Source organism: Bos taurus, chromosome 14 (genome assembly GCF_002263795.3).
Source record: "Bos taurus isolate L1 Dominette 01449 registration number 42190680 breed Hereford chromosome 14, ARS-UCD2.0, whole genome shotgun sequence".
NCBI lineage: Eukaryota > Metazoa > Chordata > Mammalia > Artiodactyla > Bovidae > Bos > Bos taurus.
In genome coordinates, this window is record NC_037341.1 from 13,653,515 (window position 1) to 13,674,589 (window position 21,075).

General features: G+C 40.5%; 1 long non-coding RNA gene across 1 annotated transcript in view; it reads left to right on the forward strand.

The window, feature by feature from the left end:
* LOC112449612 (uncharacterized) overlaps nucleotides 1–20,710 on the forward strand; it is a 113,792-nt gene extending 93,082 nt beyond the window's left edge. The window contains exon 10 of the long non-coding RNA XR_009490458.1: nucleotides 19,460–20,710. This is a non-coding gene — a long non-coding RNA (uncharacterized lncRNA). The remainder of the gene's footprint in view (nucleotides 1–19,459) is intronic.
* The last annotated feature ends 365 nt before the right edge of the window (nucleotides 20,711–21,075 follow it).

A 21,075-nucleotide genomic window follows, 5' to 3' on the forward strand; every position in this document is an offset into this window, starting at 1 on the left:
TACTCACTTAAGGGTTTATTCAGCTTCCAGATAAATTATCAGAGCAGCTTTATTATATGTGTCCCCCCCAACATCCATATGCTACCTCCCGATGTGATGGCATTAGGAGCTGGGAGGTAATTACTTTGGGAGGTAATTAGGTCACGAGGGTGGAGCCTATATGCGTGGTATTGGTTTCCTCATATGAACAGACAGGAGAGCTTGGCCTTGCTCTCTCTCTCTGCCATGTGTGGATACGGCAAGAATCCTGAAGCAGGCTTTCACTAGTCATCAGATCTGCAGGCTTCTTGATCTTGGACTTCCCAGCCTTCAGAACTGTGAGAAAAGAATGTCAGTTGTTTAAACCACCCAGTCTATGGTATTCCTCCATAGCCGCCTGAACGGACTATGACAGGCTTTCAGTTTTCTTTTCAGGGGATAACCATTTCTATGAATAAGGGATTGGTTGTGACACAGTGAAGACAGCTCACTGTATGTGGAAACATAAATCTTTTTATTATAAGCTACATAATGATAGGTGTTGCTTCCTTCTACAAAATTCTGTGGGCTTCCCTGGTGGCTCAGTGGTAAAGAATCTGCCTGCCAATGCAGGAGACAAGGGTTCGATCCCTGAGTTGGGAAGATTCCCTGGAGAAGGAAATGGCAACCCACTCCAGTATTCTTGCCTGGGAAATCCCATGGACAGAGGAGCTTGTGGGCTGTAGTCCATGGAGTTGCAGAGAGTTGGACACGACTTAGTGACTAAACAACAGAACTGTTGTTGAACTCTGTAGAACTGCATCTCATCCTCAAGTCTTTGTGATTAATCAGTCGGGTTATTCTCTTAATAGAAGCTAGAGTCTGTATCCTGAGCTCATTTCTTACATCCTTTCATTCTGACCAGAGCTGCCTTGATTTTGTGTTTTCAAATTCCTTTTCTGCATGAAGGCTTTCCACCTGTCTCCAGACACCACCATCTCTGGTCAGTCCCTTTAAGTCTTTTAGTGTGAATTACACAAGTACATGATTTACAGGTTAATTATGTTTAGGATTGTGATTTTAGGATTCTGTTGGTTACATTTTGCATAAACATTTACACTGGAATTCCACGAAAATCTCTTCAATGGTAAAACAATATAGCATTACAAAGGAAAAGGAAGTAAAAATTTTGTTACCATATGATCTACACTATGTACAAATGGTAGCAAAAAGATTAAAAAGAATTGGTCTTGAGAATGGTAATGTCTTGGGAGTTGGAATAGCAAGTTATTTCAGAAAATTGACTTTATGAAGCAGTGGTTCCCTGAGATATTCCAGCTTGTCAAAATATTCAAGAAATTCTACAAGTGAAGGCGTCGTCTCAGAAATTCACAAGTAAAATTATTAAGTCATATGATAAATAATTTAGTGGAAAAAATGCTGTTTGTTGTTTTTTTTTACCCCAGATTCACAAACTTATTTGGAAGGAGAATTCTTTAAATTTACCATCAAATACAATTCCCTGGAACACACTTTGGAAACTAAGCATTCTAAAATGTCCCCAGTGGACATAAAGTATTTACAGATTTTCTTCTTTTCTCTTTTTTGTATTAAGAAAGTAACATACCCTCTTCCGAACCAATAAAACAATGTAAAATCGTATTTAAAAATTAATGATCTTATCCCATAACATTTTCATTTCTGTCTCCCAAGATAACACATTAACAAATTGATGTGCATTAAGAACAAGTGTATATGCTCACATGCACAAATGCTTAGGGCTAATGATATTCTGTTAGATATCAGTCTTTTACAGAAGTAATATCATATTCACGTTATTCTGCCATTTAAAATTTTCACCTAAATACAGCTATCTCCCATCTGGAGATATATGAGATATGTATATGTACATGTATTCTCAAGTATAGGCCATTCTCAAACATAGGCCGTTCCTCCTGACCCTGCTTTGGTCTGACTCTCTTTGACAAGTCTTCTCTTCATCAAGTCCCTCTTACAAAGAAGACCTTACTTTGCTCAGGTTCTGGCACTCCATACCAAGCCACTCCTCAACAGGCGTGCCTCCCTCACCCTGCTTGGGATCTCACTGTCAATGTCGCCTCCCCTCTCGTCCTGCATGGACCCCCAGCTCTCCTTGCTCTTGTTCTGACGCTCTTTGCAGCAGTCCTGCTCACTGTTGTCTAGTTGCTCTGTCTACACTGACGGCTTCACAGCTACATCATTCAGAGAAGGCACATGAAAGGGAAGGAAAGCATGAGAAAGAGAGGGCATGTTTTCCGTATTTTCTGGAGAGCAGATGTTTTACATGCATTCTATTTCTTCACAACATGTGTGTATGCTACCTTCTGGGTAATGTCCTTGATTTTATGTTTCTCTTCTTTGACACTTTCTTCAGCTATGTCTCTCATGTTAGCTTTTATATTTGTTGCATTGTTTTATTTTCAATTTCCTGAACAACCAGTGGGGCTGACTACATTTTATTATGTGTTTAATACTTACTGAATTTTTCTCTTCTGTGAATTGCTTACCTATATTTGTTGCCCAAGTTTCTGTTGAGTCTAACAACATTCTAACAGTGGTTATCTCTGAATCATTGCATTCTTGTTGATTTTATTGAATTATTTATATGTCTATTTTCTAAATGCTATTTAATACTACATTGCATTCAGCACCAGAAAATCAGTTTCAGAGCAACTAAAAAGTAGTTTTGTGATTTATGTATGTATTATTTATGTGTGTTGTTATTGTTTAGTTGCTCAATCACGTCCAATTCTTTTGCGACCCCATGGACTGTAGCCTACCAGGCTTCTCTGTCCATGGTATTTTCCAGCAAGAATACTGAAGTGAATTGCCATTTCTCCTCCTGGGGATCTTCCCGACCCAGGGATCAAACCTGCATCTCTTGCATTGCAGGTGGATTCTTTAGCACTGACACACAGCCCACGTGTGTGTGTGTGTGTGTGTGTGTGTGTGTGTGTATGTATGTATGTGTGTGTTTTACCAGAAAATGACAAATGGTGAGGAGTGCGATGGGATGAGAGTGATGTTTTATCTCCTAACTAACTGGATTATCAAGTAGGATCCATTTCCTCCATAAGCTCCCATATTTGTTCTTCAAACCCAGTAATTTATTTCTATTATGGCTTTTGAGTAATAATTAAAGCCACTGAAATATTCTACACCTGGGAATGGAGGAGGGTTAATTTTCATGAAGCCTTAGGAGAAAGCTGCTGTCAGATTGCCAATGAAGTGTAAGCCTGCTCATGAAAGGTATTACTTTATTTCAAGAATTCAGTTTCTTGCCCTTATATTTAATAGATTAATTTTGCTTTTATTGTTTTGTCACCAACACCATCCTCAATATCTGTAGCTACATGCTGTTCATAAAAGGATTCATCTTACAGAAGAACATCACTAAGCTTTAAAAGCAGAGGTGTTATGGAATTGAGAGGGCTGACAAGCCACTGTTAGGGCTCCAACTGAGATGATCAATATTCATCTACTTATTTTACTTCTTTTTCTTCTTGCTTGCTTCACTGCCCTGTCATCTCTACAGATATCTTTGTAGATTATAAACTTTTGCTTGATATATAACTCAAATCTTGAAGGTGATTTTAGCTAAAAATAACTCGAGCCACATGGAGCCTATGTGTTATGTACTATGCTCCTGGGAAGTCAAGGACCGATCTTGGGACCCAAGAGGTGAAGAGACAAGGAAGAACAGGGCGTTGACACGAGACACACCTGAGTCTTAGCCCTACTTCGGACTGCCGCTGGAAGCCACAGTGTCCTCATCTATAAAGTACTGACTGTAAGTAACTGATTAATTCATTTGTTAACTCAGTAAGCATTTACTGTGGGTGAGTAATGTGAACCACCTAAAGTATTAAATCAGAAGACAAAGCCTCACTTTTGACAGTTAATAAATACGAATTTCCTCCCCACACGTGAGAAGCGTGTGCAGAGTGCGTTGCACTATAAGTGTCCAGATTCCTGACGACTGTAAACTGAGGCTACCCCACTATTGGTCCATCAACTTCGGCCTTTGTCATGAAAAGTGATTATCTCATTACTTGCAAATTGACTTGTGAGTTTAATAACTAATAACATTCACCACCCTGTAAATCCAGGAGAGAAATGATGCAGAATGTAATTGAGATATTCTCCTACAATTTATCTAGTGGCCATTGAGGAGTGAGTACAAATACCTTATGCATGAGCAAGAACTCAATATTTAAAATCCTAATAATCATCTTCATCATTTCAAATGAGATGTTTTACACTGAGATCTGGGATGGTAAAAGGATCAGAATCACACAATCAGTGCTTCAATTAATTACTCTCTTCTACATTGTGATAAACAACAACATACCTGAGACTCATATATTCAACACACACCACATACCTAGAGCTCCTTAAATGGTGGCATATTTCCTTGGGAATTGAGAGGGAGTGATGGTTAAGAACAGGCTCCATGTATAGTCACTGTATTTGCCATAGTCCTCCACCAATCAAAATATATAGTTTGCTATTTTAAAATGATGGCTATTTTTGTTTTTCCAAGTATAAAATTATATCAGAATATTAATCCAGTATTTTCTCCAAACATGTACTCTGGAGAATTACTGATGTAGCTAATTTCTAGGTTTTTTAAATCCATAAGTTGAAGCCAAGAGAGGGGACACAATTTGCCCAAAGTACACACAGCTCGTTGACAGAGTCAGAATAAAACATAGGTTTCTTTTCTTCCAGCCAAGTGCCACTCCTTCTGTTCTTCATTCTGACTTCTTTAGAATCAAGGGGAATGATAACAGGGTCTAAAATAAAGCCTATCTCAACTTCAGAAGTTTTCTTCGATTAATTGAATCAGTAGGCTTGAGGCTTCTTGGGAATCATTCCGTTAGACATGGGCTAGAAATAGCCTATCCCTTGGCTGAAACAGGTTACATTTAAATTGACATGCTTTCTCCAGTGTGCAATTAGCAAAGAACAGAAGCCTACTTTTGTAAATGCTGTTCAGGGAACATGGAGCAGCTGTGTCATTTCTCTAGGTCAGTCATATTCCTGAAATCTCTCTTTGTCTGGATGCCTATGGTTATTCTAATTGCCAGGAGTAATTCTCCTGGTGGCAGTTGAGGATTGCTTCCGGTGAAAAGACAGATTCACAGGGCTATAGAAAGGAGACACCTGGCATTATTCTCTACACTGGCTGTTCAGGCTTCACAATCACCCTGCATGCCAGGCAGTGTCATTCCATCATGTATTCATCCGTCCATTCCCCTAATACAGCGTTATTAGCATCTGCTCTGTGCCAGTACCGTGGAAGCGATACAGAAGAAAATAGACATTATTCCTGAGTTTGTGGACCTTGCTCTCTAGCACAATAGTCAGATGATAATGAATAATTAAATATAATTATCAATATCAGCTCCATTTTAAAGATGAAGAACCTGAAGTTTAGTCCATTGACGGGACTTACACTTTACACTTATATTCACCCATCAATCAGGAGAGTTCAAAATCCACAGCTTGCCCATGTTCCACCCACTGCCTCTTAGCTGTATGCTTCCAGAGAGGATGTGCGAATGTGTGAAGTCTCAAGGGAAAATATCCTTTCACAAAACAAAGGGCTGAGGCTTCATCAGAAAAAGCGGACAAATACAAAGGATCAACAGCCTGAGGGACACACCCAAGGGGGATATACCATTTTTTCAAACAGAACTCCTCAAGCAGCCCTTTCACTTTAAACAGATACATAATAGTGTGTATCTGCCATCATTCTTCAGCTTGCCAGGTGGCTCAGTGTTAAGAATCCATCCCCCAATACAGGAGATGTGAGTTCAATCCCTGGGTGGCAAAGATCCCCTGGAGCAGGAAATGGAAACCTACTCCAGTATTCTTGCCTGGAGAATCCCATGGACAGAGGAGCCTGGCGGGCTACAGTCCCTGGAGGCGCATAGAGTTGGACGTGACTGAGCATGAGCATTTAGCGTTACCATTATTCTATCCGACAGAATAGTGTCACTGCCCTAAAAATCCTCTGTGCTCTGCTGATTCATCCCTCCCCATAACCCTTGGCAACGACTCATCCTTTTATTGTTGTCATAGTGGTACCATTTCCACAATGTCACATGTTGGGATTAGACAGTGTCTAGCCTTTGCAAATTGGCTTTCTCTTAGCTCAGTTCAGTTGCTCAGTCGTGTCTGACTCCTTGCGACCCCATGACATGAATCGTAGCACGCCAGGCCTCCCTGTCCATCACCAACTCCCGGAGTTCACTCAGACTCATGTCCATCGAGCCAGTGATGCCATCCAGCCATCTCATCCTCTGTCATCCCCTTCTCCTCCTGCCCCCAATCCCTCCCAGCAACAGAGTCTTTTCCAATGAGTCAACTCTACACTTTTACTTACTAACACACATTTAAGATTCCTCTTTCTTTTTAGTGCTGAATAATATTATATCATTATTGGCATATTCTTGCAATGTTATTCCAATAATAGTCTGAATGTGTAACTGCACAATTTTAATTCTCTTTTCCCCAACAATTATTTTTTGAGATTTGGAACATAGGCTTAGTTGACTAAAGCAGGTAAAACCACAAGCATTAAAAAGGGAAAACAGTCTGAAAGGGAGGGTGCTAGGATCTGTAAAGACATACTCTGTGTATTATGCAACTTCTCTGAGTCTCAGTCTTCTCACCTGTGAAGTGCCTATGGTAATAGCTCGCTCTGCTTTTGTGAATAAGTGAGTCGGCATATGACGGCACTAGGGGGATGCTAGGTGCTTTTTCTGCCTTTCAGAGCCTAGAATGCAATCCATAGTAATGTTCTTCCAGACTGTGGTGGAGGTATATAGCTGCATGATGTTTTTCTGGGATAAAGAAAGATCTGTCTGCCTCATAGACAGAGTACCTGCCAGACTAATATTCTGGAGACCATGTTTTGGGGAAGCAGCAACCTTATTGCAGTTTCTCAAATTTACATAAAAGCACGTTTTCTTCCATTTACTTTGTTGTTGTTGTTTAGTGGCTCAGTCGTGTCTGAGTCTTTGCGACCCCATGGACTGTAGCCCACCAGGATCCTCTCTCCGTGGATTCTTCAGGCAAGAATACTGGAGTGGGTTGCCATTGCCTTCTTTAGGGGCTCTTCCCAACCTAGGGGTCAAACCCTTGTCTCCTGCATTGGCAGGCAGATTCTTTACCAGTGAGTCACCAGAAGCCCACTTTACTCATCGGTTGCTTTTATCCAGACACTTTTACACATCTGTGTCCCCTGGTAGGCTGAGCTTCTGGAAATACCCTACTGTATTTTGTTCCTCCTCTTGTTTGTGCCAACAAGTCTCCTACATATTAGATGCTCAGTAAATGCTTGCTGAACAAATAAAGAAATCAGATTATCAAAATCTAATGCAGACGATATACAAATTCTAAAAACATCCTTTTTACCCCTTCCTCTAACGTAGGGTCTCTTGACTTCGCTGCTATTGACATTCTGGGTGGGATAACTCTTTGTTGTGTGTTGCAGGGTGTTCAACAACATCTCAGGATGCTTACCCGGTAGATGTCAATAGCATTTGCCTCCCCCCCTCCCACCCCACCTAAATTGTGACAATCAAAAGTGTCTCCAGATATTGCCAGATATCCCCTGGGGGCAGAATGCCCTTGCTTGAGAATTACTATTCTAAGATAACGTGATGACTATCTCCCTCACCACAAATTCCCAATTAAATGTTTATCCTCTCCACAAAATGCCTTTACTTCTCCTTCTTATATATAGTAGTATCCCAAGGCTCCCAGCGACTCAGGCTAACAACCTCAGAGGCTGTAACTTCTTTTTGCTGATGTTTTTCTCACATCAAATCCATAGTTAAATCTTGAAGGTTCTACGCTCCAGTTGCCAGACAAAAATACAGGACACCCAGTTAAATCTGAATTCCAGAGAAGCAACAAATAATACGTTTGCATAAGTATGTCTTGAATGTTGTACAACACACATTTATACTATTGCTTGGGCTTCCCAGGTGGCTCAGTGGTAAAGAATCTGCCTGCAGTACAGGAGCCACAGGAGATATGAGTCTGATCCCTGGGTCTGGAAGATCCCCTGGAGGAGGCAATGGCAACCCATACCAGTATTCCTGCCAAGATAATCCATCCCATGGACAGAAGAGCCTGGCAGCTACAGTCCATGGGGTTGCAAAGTGTTATAGGTGATTGAGCACACACGATTCATTGTTTTTCTGGAATTCAAATTTAACTGTGTGCCTTTAGTTTTATTTGCTAAATCTGAGAATCTGACTCTATGCTTAAATTGCCTTTCAAATGTATTCAACTCATTCTGTTCCTGAGGACACTGTCTTAACTTAGGCCTTAATTACCCTTTGCCTGGAGAGCTGTAATGGTCTCTTATCCATCAACAAGTGTTTGGCTTTAAGTATTATATAACTTTGACCCTTACTGGCTTGAATAATAAGTCCATGTGTTTTCTCCATAATAAGGAATCTAAAGTGGTTCCAGAGCCATAGACATGGGGCCACTTCTCTGCATTCTTTTGGTTCTGTACACCTGATTGGTCAGCCTTACCCTCAGCCTGATTGGAGGATGGCGGTAGCCATTCTGGAGATCGTGCCCCTGTGCTAAGTCACTTCAGTCCTGTGACTCTTTGTGGCCCTATGGACTGTGCCCTGCCAGGCTCCTCTGTCCCTGGGATTCTCCAGGCAAGAATCCTGGAGTGGGTTGCCATTCCCTTCTCCAGGGGATCTTCCTGACCCAGGGATCGAACCCACATCTCTTACACCTCCTGCCTTGGCAGGCTGGTTCTTTATCACTAGCGCCACCTGGAAAATGCCTAGACATCACACACAGACACGAAAACATCCAGAGGCATGAAAAGGGCTCCTCCTGTTTACCTTGTGTTTCTCTAGCAGAATCCCCCTGTGTCTCCCTAGGCAAGTGTTCCAGTACACACCCATGCTGAAACCAACCCCTGGAAGGACTGCCTGAATTATTCTGGCTGCTGCTGCTGCTGCTGCTAAGTCGCTTCAGTCGTGTCCGATTCTGTGCGACCCCATAGACGGTGGCCCACCAGGCTCTCCCGTCCCTGGGATTCTCCAGGCAAGAACACTGGAGTGGGTTGCCATTTCCTTCTCCAATGCATGAAAGTGAAAAGTGCAAGTGAAGTCTCTCAGTCGTGTCTGACTCTTAGCGACTCCATGACTGCAGCCTACCAGGCTCCTCCATTCATGGGATTTTCCAGGCAAGAGTACTGGAGTAGGGTGCCATTGCCTTCTTATTCCCTGGTGCTGGGGCCAACCTTCTCTGAAATACATTCCTTCATGGAGGAGGGAGAAAGCCAAATTCTGTTTGAAAGGAATGGGGTGGGGTGATGGGTTTGAGTGTGTGACCAACAGTGTGTTACAGCCTCTAACTGGATTCTCTACTCGCTGCTTCTGTTTTTTCACAGCACGTTTGACTTTGCTGCCAGTCATCTAGAGAACATTGGTTGAGTATCTACTCTGTGCCAGATACTGATGGGTGCATTTTCCTAAGACACAAATCTGAACATATTCTCATTCAGCCTGAAAGTTTCCATGGCTCCACTCTGTTGCCTGATTAAAGATCCACTTGTAGCTTGTCCTTCAAGGGCCTAATCCTATGTTCTTGGCTCACACTGTGCTCAGCCAGGATGCTCTCAGTGTTCTCTCAGCCCTTACATTTTTCTGATCCCACTGTTGCTTATCACGTTTTCCCCTGCCTTGACAACCTCCATCACCATGCCCATCTCCTCTGGTCAGAATTTGAAGTCATCTTTCAAAGAGTAACATGCTACATAGCAATCATCCAAATTTTCTCAGCAACAATATCAACTATTTTCTATTTTGCCTGCTAGATTACTGGTATTTTGTATGGTATCATTTATTCCACACAAAGAGCACAGGAAATGAATATAGTTTTCCCCACTTTCTAAGATGCTTACCTGAGATTCACATTCTTAGCAAGCTGGTGAGCCTGAACTCACACCTAAGATTTTTTATTTGCAAACTACGGTTATGCATCATAATGCCTAAACACACACACACGAGAGACAGATCTAGTTTCCAAACTCCATTTTCTCTAGCTGTGTGGCTTCAAAAATCACTGAAGCCTTCTGCTTATCAGTAGTCCATTGGTTCCCTGGGCCCTAGGCAAACTGGAATTCTCTTAATTCTTAACAAAGTGCTCTTCAGAGTACCAGGTCACACACAGCCCGTCAGTTGGTCATGACCAATAATTTTTAACAGGTTTCTTTAGATATAATTCACATGTCACCCAATTCACCCATTTAAAGTGTAAAATTAAATGTTTTTAGGATATTTTCAGAGCTGAACAACCTTCATCATCGTATAATTTAGAACTATTATTACCTACAAAAGACACCGTGTACCTTTTAGCCATCTCTGCTCCCCTACCCCTCCATCTTCCCAACCACAGACGATTCATCTACTTTCTGTGTCTATAAATTTGACTATTCTGGACATTTCATATAAATGCTACCATACAAGGCAGAGCTTTTTGTGACTGGTTTCTTTCACTTAGCATGATGTTTTCAAGGTTCATTCATATTGTGGCATGTATCAGAACTTTATACTTTTCTCTTCTTTGGCCACATAATATCCTGTTGTAAGGTTGTACCACATTTTACTTATCCATTTATCATTTCTTAGACCTTTGAGTTGTTTCCACCTTTCGGTTAGTATGGTAATCCTGCTCTGAAGATATGTATGCCAGATTTGTGTAGACATATGTTTTAATTTTTCTTGGGTATATTACATAGCTAGGAGTGGAATACTGCGTGAAATGGTAACTCTATGTGAAATTCTTTAAGAGACATCCAGACTATTTTCCAAAGTAGCTAAATTCTTTTTATATTTTCTACCACTCAAGTGTGAAGGTTTTGATTTCTCCACATTCTTGCCAATACTTATTGTCTTTTTGATTATAGCTGCCTTAGCATGTGTAAAGAGGGTATTCCATTGTAGTTCAATTTGCGTCCCCCTGATGTTGAAGCTGAAACTCCAATACTTTGGCCACCTGATGCGAAGAGCTGACTCATTGGAAAAGACCCTGATGCTGGGAAAGATTGAGGGCAGGAGGAGAAGGGGACGACAGAGGATGAGATGGTTGGATGGCATCATCGACTCGATGGACATGGGTTTGGGTGGACTCCAGGAGTTGGTGATGGACAGGGAGGCCTGGCGTGCTGCGGTTCATGGGATCGCAAAAAGTCGGACATGAGAGACTGAACTGAACTGAACTGAGCTGATGACTAATGATTTTGAGCATTTTTCAGATACTGTCTTCTTTGGAAAAATATCTCTTCAGTTCCTGTGCCTATATTTTAACTGGATTGTCTTTTTATTGTTGAGTTGTAAGAATTCGTTATATATTTTAGATTCAATTCCCTTGGCAGGTATCTGATTTATAAATATTTTCTCCTGTTTTGTGATCTGTCCTTTCATATTCTTGATAGTGTCCTCTGGCAAGATCATATTAATCTACTTTTGGTTTTGGGGGTATTTTGGTGTTATAAGTAATAAATCATTGTCTAATCCAAGGTCATAAGAAGCTAATTGTATGCTTTCTTCTAGACTTTTGTAATTTTGGCTCTTAGATTTACGTCTCTGATCAATTTTGAGTTAAAGTTTTGTGTGAAGTAGGAGTCCAACTGCATTCTTTTGCATGTGGGTATCCAGTCATCCCAGGATCTATAAATGATCTTAATCAATATTCTTAATCAATGATTTTGATGCCTCTGTCAAAAATTAATTGAAAAAATATGTACCTATTATATATATATAAAATAAGTTAGGTCTCACTTCCATTCTGTGTATCTTGTGCCAACAATACTGTGTCTTAATTACTGTCGCTGTGTAGTAAGTTTTGCAATCAGAAAGTGTGAGTTTCAACTATACTCTTTATTTTGAAGATTGTTCAAGCTATCTTGTGTCTCTTGAGATTCCATATTAATTTTAGGATCAGTTTGTCAATTTCTACAAAGAAACCAACCAGAATTCTGACAGAGATTATACATAGTCTGTAGATCAGGGAGTGTTGTCATTTTAACAATATTAAATCTTCCAATCTATAGAGCTAAGATGCTTTTCCATTTATTTAGAACTTCTTTATTTTTAATTGATTTAAACACCATTTTATAGTCTTCACAGCATGATATTTTGTACTTTGTTAAATATATTACTATACATTTTATTATTTTTGACTCTAGTAAGCAAATTATTTTCCTAGTTTTATTTTTGGGTTTTTATTTCAAGTGTTTAGGAAATACAATTGTTTCTTATGTTTTGACCTTCTCTCTTGCACCTTTTCTGATCTTGCTTGTTAGTTCTGATAGGTGTTTAATGGATCCCTTAAGATTTTTATATGCAAGATAATCATCTGTAAAAGGAGATAGCTTTATTTCTTTTTTTCCAGTTGTATGACTTTTGTTTCATTTTCTCACCTAATTGTCCTGACTAGAACTTCCATCAAGTACAATACTGAATAGAAGTGATGCATGCTGATCTTAGGTAACAATATTCAGTTTTTGTTTTTGTTTTTTTTTACCAATAAGTTTCATATTAACTGTGGGTATTTAATAGATGTCCTTTATCAGGTTGAGGAAGTTTCCTTTTATTTTTATTTGTTTAGTGTTTTTATCATGAACAGGTATTGGATTTTTGTCAAATGCACCTATTGAGATGATCATGTAGTTTTATTTTTTTAATTCAGTCAATGATATATTTTATTAATTGATTTTGAGATTTTTAAGCATATCTTGTATTCCTGGTATAAATTCCATTTGGTCATTACAACTCTCTATATAAATTCTGGATTTGGTTTACTGGTATTTTGTTGAGAATTTTTGTTTGTGTATTCATAAGATACAGTGGTCTGCAATGTTCTTGTAATGTTTTTGTTTGGTTTTAATATTAGAGTCTTACTGATATTAGAGTGATACTAGAATGATTTGGAAATTTTTTTTTTAAATAAAAATAAGTTTTATTTTTTGAAAGAGTGTAAATTCTTGGCATTATTTTTAAAATTTTTATTTATCTATTTTTTGCATTTAAAAAAAATAAATATTTGGTGCAGTTCACTAGTGAAGCCATTTGGCCCTGGTCTTGGTGCCTTTGCACTTGCACAGACTACATTAAAGCCCCACCCCCTTCTTCTCTTTACTTGGCTAATCACTGCTATTTTTATCAGCTTAAGTTCAGATAATACTTTCTTGAAAGGGACTTTCCTAATTCTAGCTGACAAGAGAAGTTATCTTTGCTGCATGTTCCCATAGTCCATGTAGATCTTGCTGGGATGATTTATCCCCCTCTTCCTTCCTCTACTGTAAGGCTTGTAAGACCGTGGCTTGCATACACTGTGTTCACTGTTCCATCTATATCGGTAAGCAGTTGCTTGGAAAGTTGTCCATGTTCGGGAAATACTGACCATACCTAATATTATACTAAAGACTCATAAATAAATATGCCTATGAGAATTTGTTGTGTGTTAGACATGAGTGATGTACTATAGCGGTTTCCATTATATAGAGGAACAAACTGAGCCTCAAATTAGGTAACTTGCCCAATGTTATACTGTCTTGTTTAGTAAGGAACTAACAAAAGTATTACAAGGATTTAGGAAAAAATAGATGCTCGTAGACTAGAAAGATCAGTGATGGCTTGTGACAGGAGAGGAAGCCACCCTAGACCTTGCAGAATGCTGGAATCTGGGTCAAGGTTGATGGGAAGGCAGGCAGCCCGTGTTCAGAGCTGGGGAATGGGAGAATTAGAATTCATCTCATGATCTGTGTTTGAAAATACTCAAACTCTTACCACAGCATCAACAGAAAGAAAAAAAAAATTAGAAAGCTCTCTTTCAAGTTAAAGCAAAGCAAAGATGTATTAGACTCAGTTCCTTCTCACAAGATCATCAGCAAGTAAGGCAGGCAGCCGGAATGACAAATTAGGATAGCTTTCCGGTAAGAGTGAGTCCCTCGTAAAGGACTAAATTCCCTTCTGGGCTTTAAGTGTTGTTAATGAAATGTGAAGATATTGCGCCATCTAGTGGTCTTATTGAACACACATCTCTATGACGCTGCTTTCTTGGTTGGTTGTCACTAACATTACTATATACAATGGAGACTAGTTTTCTGCAGGTTTAAGATAAAATGTGGCCTTCAAGATTCTCAAGGACTGAGATGTAGTCATACATAAACAAATGAATCAAGACTTTCAGGCACTATTGTGGATGGAGATGCCTTAAGGTCTGTTTTACTGTTCCAAACATAGGGAAAATCTTGGGTTGATTAACAAAAAATTGATTGGAGAGGTTATTGATCTTGAATTCCAGAGAGATAAAATTTCCAAATATCCCAACAAAGATATCTTAAAGCCAAAGCCTTTAGCCTCAAGTTCAAATCAAAGTCTCTCAGGTTATGAAAACAAATTCCATTTTCTGTCATTTCTGAGTCAGTTTTGGTTTGTTGATTTATATCCTCATTGTAGATATTATGCTGCTTTTGCACACCTGGTCATTTTTTATAGGATGCCAGACATAGTGAATTTTGCCTTGTGAGTATTGTAATACTTTATATAAATTTCTTTGAAAATATTAAGGGATATCTTAAATTTAAGATTAAGATTAAATTAAGATTTCAGAGCCCACATTTACATTCACAATTCCATACCTTTGATGAGAAGGGATGTACAAATATATTTGGGTGTCTATGATCTTTCAGACACTGTGCACAATCTGTATATTTGCTCCCTCTTTTCATCCTCATCAAAGCTCAATGGTAGGTACTATTAACCTTGATTGATGGAGAAGAGACTTGAGTTTTACGATAACTAAGCTGGTCATACTTCAGAATGTCAGGGATTAGAGCTCAGGTGTCTGACCTCGAACCTGTCATCTTATGTGTCATGATATACAGCTCCCCAAAGCAGTCAAGGAAAACCTAGTCAGCTGCCACGCACAGTCAGCAACTTATACCTCCAACAATCTTTCCCTGTTCATTCATGCGTGGTGGCCATTAGGAGCTTGAGATCACTTTTGATGAGCAAAGTCTGAGACTCCTGGCCCACAGTAACTCAGGATTTTCCTGGGAAGAACAATCCAGATTTGATACTTTACACATCTGCTTTACTAAGGCTGAGGGCAGTGCTTTGGGGCTGGTGCCTTGATTAACACAAATGTTACTGTGAAAAATTAAATGCTCTGAACTGATATATAAAATTCGAAGATTCTCAGCAGAAATAATTGCATATGAATATTTAAATTGATCTAGTTAAATGGCAGTTACTCTTGCTGTTAAAAAATTTAAGCATAAAGCATAATAATCCTTTGTGTAGTCTGACCCTGGTTTATTCATTCAGTCATCTATCGATGGACATTTGGATTGTTTCCAATGACATGCTATTTATAACAAACAATGTTTCCTTTGTATCAGCTTTTGCTACAAAATGCCATGTAGTAAACAACCGCCAAGACTGAGCTGAATATAAAAATAATCATTCATTGTTTATGTCTCTTAAAGCTTAGCTTTGGGGCTAGCACACTGTTGTTTCCACTGACATGGCATCATTTCAAAACAAGCCTCCAGGTCAAGCCCAACATCAAAGATGAAGAATCGCTACACCCTCGATGAGGCCATGGCAGAATGTGGGTACTAAGGAAGGCTGGAGAGAAATATAATCTACTGCTGCTGCTGCTAAGTCGCTTCAGTCGTGTCTGATCTGTGCGACCCCAGGGACAGCAGCCCACCAGGCTCCCCCGTCCCTGGGATTCTCCAGGCGAGAGTACTGGAGTGGGGTGCCATTGTCTTCTCCATAATCTACTGCAGTCTTGGGTAAAGTTTTGTCAATGTATCTTTGAAATACATTCCTAGAAGTGCGATAACTGGGATACAGATTAAGTACACACGTAATTTTTCTAAATATCACCAAATTCTCCTTCATAGTACTTTAAACATTAAAAACATTTTAAAAAATCAAGAATCAATATATGACGTTGTTGGGACTTCCCTGGTGGTCTGGTGGCTAAGATTCTGTGCGCCCAACGCTGGGGGGCGTGGGCCTGGGTTCTGCCCCTGGTCAGGGAACTAGATCCCACATGCGGCAACTAAAGATTCCAAAGGCTACAACTAAAAAAAAAAAAAAAAAAGGTTCTGCATGCCGCGAGTAAGACCCAACACAGCCAAATAAATAAACAAACATTTCTGCTTTGCAGTCAGTATAGTTTTAACTGTTATTTCTCCTACTATAAGCAAGGATAAGGATCTTTTAATGAATTGAAAAGCCATTTGCATTTCTTTTTCTTCTGTGAACACTTGGTAACTGTTGAAGGAAGTGATTGAGAGGATGTGACTCCCAGTTGACCTGAGCGCTGGGCCAGGCATTTGGAGTCTCCTCCCCTCCCCAGTCCTTGGGATGTACTTTCTGCCCTCCATTCCCACTGTGGGGGCTCTTTTCAGGAAGCAGCCTTGAGAGAGTAGGGTGTGTTGAGACCCTCTGGAAAGTGTCCGTGACCAAACCCGGTTAAAGCCACTACATACTCTTGTAAGATTCTGGTGGGTGGATGCCAAGGTCTACTTGTCCGGTGTCTGCCCTAGACGGGTCTGGTGTGTAAGTTCCCTTACTTATTAAACCCACCACCTACCAGTTTGGAGTGGATGCCCCTGTCTTTGCTTCTTCAGGCACTCCTTACCCTCTCTGTATGGGGGTAGGTTTCAGATTTTACCCAGGAAATTTCTGGGTTTGTGAATCAGCAAGATCGCTGCTTACCTCCACCCGCTTTTGGCCTTTTCTCTCTGCTACTGCTGCTAAGACGCTTCAGTCGTGTCCGACTCTGTGCGACCCCGTAGACGGCAGCCCACCAGGCTCCCCGTCCCTGGGATTTTCCAGGCAAGAGTGCTGGAGTGGATTGCCATTTCCTTCTCCAGGGGATCTTCCCGACCCAGGAATCGAACCCGGGTCTCCCGCATTGCAGGCAGACGCTTTACCATCTGAGCCACCAGGGAAGCCCACACACATGTATACATGTACACAAATGTACTATATGTGCATATATACACACATACATACGCATATACTATCTCTTGAATCCATGCATTAAGGACCCATCTCTCATTTCCTGAGCTCTGTCTTTAGCTGCATAGAAGTGTACTGATATTAATTTGGAGAGTAAAACTGAAATTTTTTTTCTGTTTTCAGAATTTTCTTCACTCTATCATATTGCCCAGATAGCACATTCCATTCCTGTCCACTAAATCTCAGGGAATTCCTTCTAACCAACTGGGGTATGACCCCCTTTCTTATATTCTTCCTTCATTTAGCTGAAATCCCCTATCGCCTTATTTAAAAAACCCAAAGAAAGTCCTTTGTTTTCTCACGTTTGTTGTTCAAGGTATCCTATTTCTTGCATTTTTGTCTGTAAAGCTAGATAACTTTTAGATTACACAAGGATATCCGACTTTTGCACAATTACTGGTTAAATTTAGTCACAGCCATTATAATTGCTAACCATTAAACAAAATCATGATTGTGGCATCTGGAAGCTATAAAGGTTGTGAGAGTGGAAAGAGAATTAAGTAATCTAGAAAAGAGCAGATGAGAAAGCAGTAGAATGTTTTAGAGGGGATGATAATTCGGATGTGAATGGAAATGGGCAATGCATATTTGCACATTCCTTTAGAGAGAAACTGTTGTTGGGAGACGTGACATCTACTCTTTTGTAGAACTTTATCGTTTGAAAGAACAAGTTCAAATATTCAAATGTAGAAATCATCTTTAACATGCCATCAACAAACAGATTTGAATGCAAAGTCTGATGATTTCAATGTCTCAACTTTGAAGAATCGAATTTACAGTTTTGTTGTTTTTTTTTTAATAAAAGCCCATTAATATGAGAAGCATTATTTGCCTGTATGTGTGCTGAGTGATACAGAAATGTCAGAAAATGCTACTATATCAAACCCTTATCTGTCTAATTCAACACTTGTCAAAAGATGGAGCACAAAAATAAAAGTGGGTTTTATTGCTCTGGGTTTTATTACACATTGATTCAATGGTTATACCAAGTATACCACCTTTGAGAAATACATGCGTATTTTTAAACCAGTGATGTGATTTACCTGGGAGTTTCATTTCGGATGATGATAAGGGGATGAAAAGATTTTGGTGGCCACAAGGCAGATTTTCCTTTTACTTCAGGAAAGAACTTTTGGACCAGATGAAGTTGACTACACTCAAGGGTGAGAGATCATTACAGAATGGACTTGCTCCACTTCTCAGACCTAATCCTGGCAAGGCTCAGTTGTGTCTCTTTGTGACCCAGTGGGCTATATAGCCACCAGGCTCCTCTGTCCATGGAATTTCCCAGGCAAGAATACTGGAGTGGGTTGCCACTCCCTTCTCTGGGGGTCTTCCCAACCCAGGGATCGAACCCATGTCTCTCGTGTCTCCTGCACTGGCAGATGGCTTCTTTACCAGCTGAGCTATCAGGGAATCCCAAAGATCTATATGCTGTCTAGCTTATTAGAAGCCACAACGTCCCATTTTGCTCTCATTGAATCCAGGGTGTCTGGAAATTTGGAATCCCAACTCACCTAAACCCAGACATCTGTTTGTTCACCAGGCAGTGGATAAATCCTTCAAGGAGGATGGAGGTGTTTCTTCTAAACTCATGTAGGGCTTTTTGCTGTCTGTCATTCTTATCATCACAATTACTGTTGAAGGTATTATCATTATCTTCCTTTTGTGAATGAGACATGGCTACAGAGTGGTGAAGTGAGCTGCGAGGTGAACCCAGAGGGTCTGCCTTCTTTGCTCTTAACCACTATTCTGAATGGAGAATCCCGTGGACAGAGGAGCCTGGCAGGCTGCAGTCCATAGGGTTGCAAAGAGTCCCACACAACTAAAGGAGGTTGAGCACATGCATATCCTGAATCGCCATGGTCAAGTGCCCACAGGGTGCCTGAACAGAAGATAGCCAGTAAACCCAATACACATGCGGCTCCCAGAATCGTCGTTGAAAAAGTACTGCTGAATAGTTAGAAACCTCCATGCCGCCCTGCAGTATTTTCAGGCTTCTGTCTGTAGGCCACACACATCAGAATATTGGACTTTACATCGCACGTACAGAATCGGAAATGCAGGGACTGAGACATACGAATGCTCAGTTTTAGACTCTTCCCTCTGGCAAATGTTTTGAACACCAAAGCTTGAAAACGCCAGTGGAGTAGGACTTGGGAGTTAGAATATCTGGGACATTCATATAATATCTAGGGCATATTATGTTACAATCTGGGACAGCTGTCTATAATTTACTACTTATTTCTGTGTGTATATTCAAAGTCATTAAAATATGTATATGCTAACCCTAACCCTAACCCAAATAGGAAAAGGAGTATGTCAAGGCTGTATATTGTCACCCTGTTTATTTAACTTATATGCAGAGTACATCATGAGAAATGCTGGATTGGAAGAAACACAAGCTGGAATCAAGATTGCTGGGAGAAATATCAATAACCCCAGATATGCAGATGACACCACCCTTACGGCAGAAAGTGAAGAGGAACTCATAAGCCTCTTGATGAAAGTGAAAGTGGAGAGTGAAAAAGTTGGCTTAAAGCTCAACATTCAGAAAACTAAGACCATGGCATCTGGTCCCACCACTTCATGGGAAATAGATGGGGAAACAGTGGAAACAGTGTCAGACTTTATTTTTCTGGGCTCGAAAATCACTGCAGATGGTGACTGCAGCCATGAAATTAAAAGACGCTTACTCCTTGGAAGGAAAGTTATGACCAACCTAGATATCATATTCAAAAGCAGAGACATTACTTTGCCAACAAAGGTCCGTCTAGTCAAGGCTATGGTTTTTCCTGTGGTCATGTATGGATGTGCGAGTTGGACTGTGAAGAAGGCTGAGCACCGAAGAATTGATGCTTTTGAACTGTGGTGTTGGAGAAGACTCTTGAGAGTTCCTTGGACTGCAGGGAGATGGAACCAGTCCATTCTGAAGGTGATCAGCCCTGGGATTTCTTTGGAAGGAATGATGCTAAAGCTGAAACTCCAGTACTTTGGCCACCTCATGCGAAGAGTTGACTCATTGGAAAAGACTCTGATGCTGGGAGGGATTGAGGGCAAGAGGAGAAGGGGACGACAGAGGATGAGATGGCTGGATGGCATCACTGACTCGATGGACGTGAGTCTGAGTGTACTCAGGGAGTTGTTGATGGACAGGAAGGCCTGGTGTGCTGCGATTCATGGGGTCGCAAAGAGTCGGACACGACTGAGCGACTGATCTGATCTGATCTGATGCATATTCAAAATATTTAATAGAAAATCACAGGGAACTAGCTTACGGCCAGCTCCACAACATAGTTACTACAAACAGTAGGAATGGTTTATGGTGACAAGGAAAAAATAATCCAATGATACATCGCTGACAACCATCCTTTCTGCTGGACAATAGCTTTGTGGAGCCATGGTCAATCCCTCTTGCTCTCTGTGTACCCTATATTAAGAACAATATTTTATGCTTCTCTGCCCATATAATTCTCCAGGTAAGAGTAGTGGAGTGGGAGGCCATTTCCTTCTCCAGGGGATCTTCCCTAACCCAGGGACTGAACCTGGGTCTCCTGCATTGCAGGCAGATTCTTTACCATCTGAGCCACCAGAGAAGCCCCCATCCTATATTAAGAACAATTTATATTGCCCACATATATCTGACATTTAATAATTTGAGGGAAAGAATTCTGTACAATGGAGAATAAGTTTTTCCACCAATACCCAATCCAACTATTACACTTTTCTTGCCTAACGCCAGGAAGGTCTGCAAAATGCTTTTTACCAGAGCCAACATTTTTGTAGTGGCTTTCACAGGCAAAAGGAATTTATCAGATCAAGTTCACACTGGAGGACCTCCATGCCTTCTGACAGTTCAGGATTCATCCAGGTTTTGCATTGCCAAATTAGTTCAAACTCAGGCGTACAATTACACAAGGAGATTACAAGAGCTCCCTGTCATCAGCATGTTACTTCTGAGATAAGGAAGAGGCAGAACAGA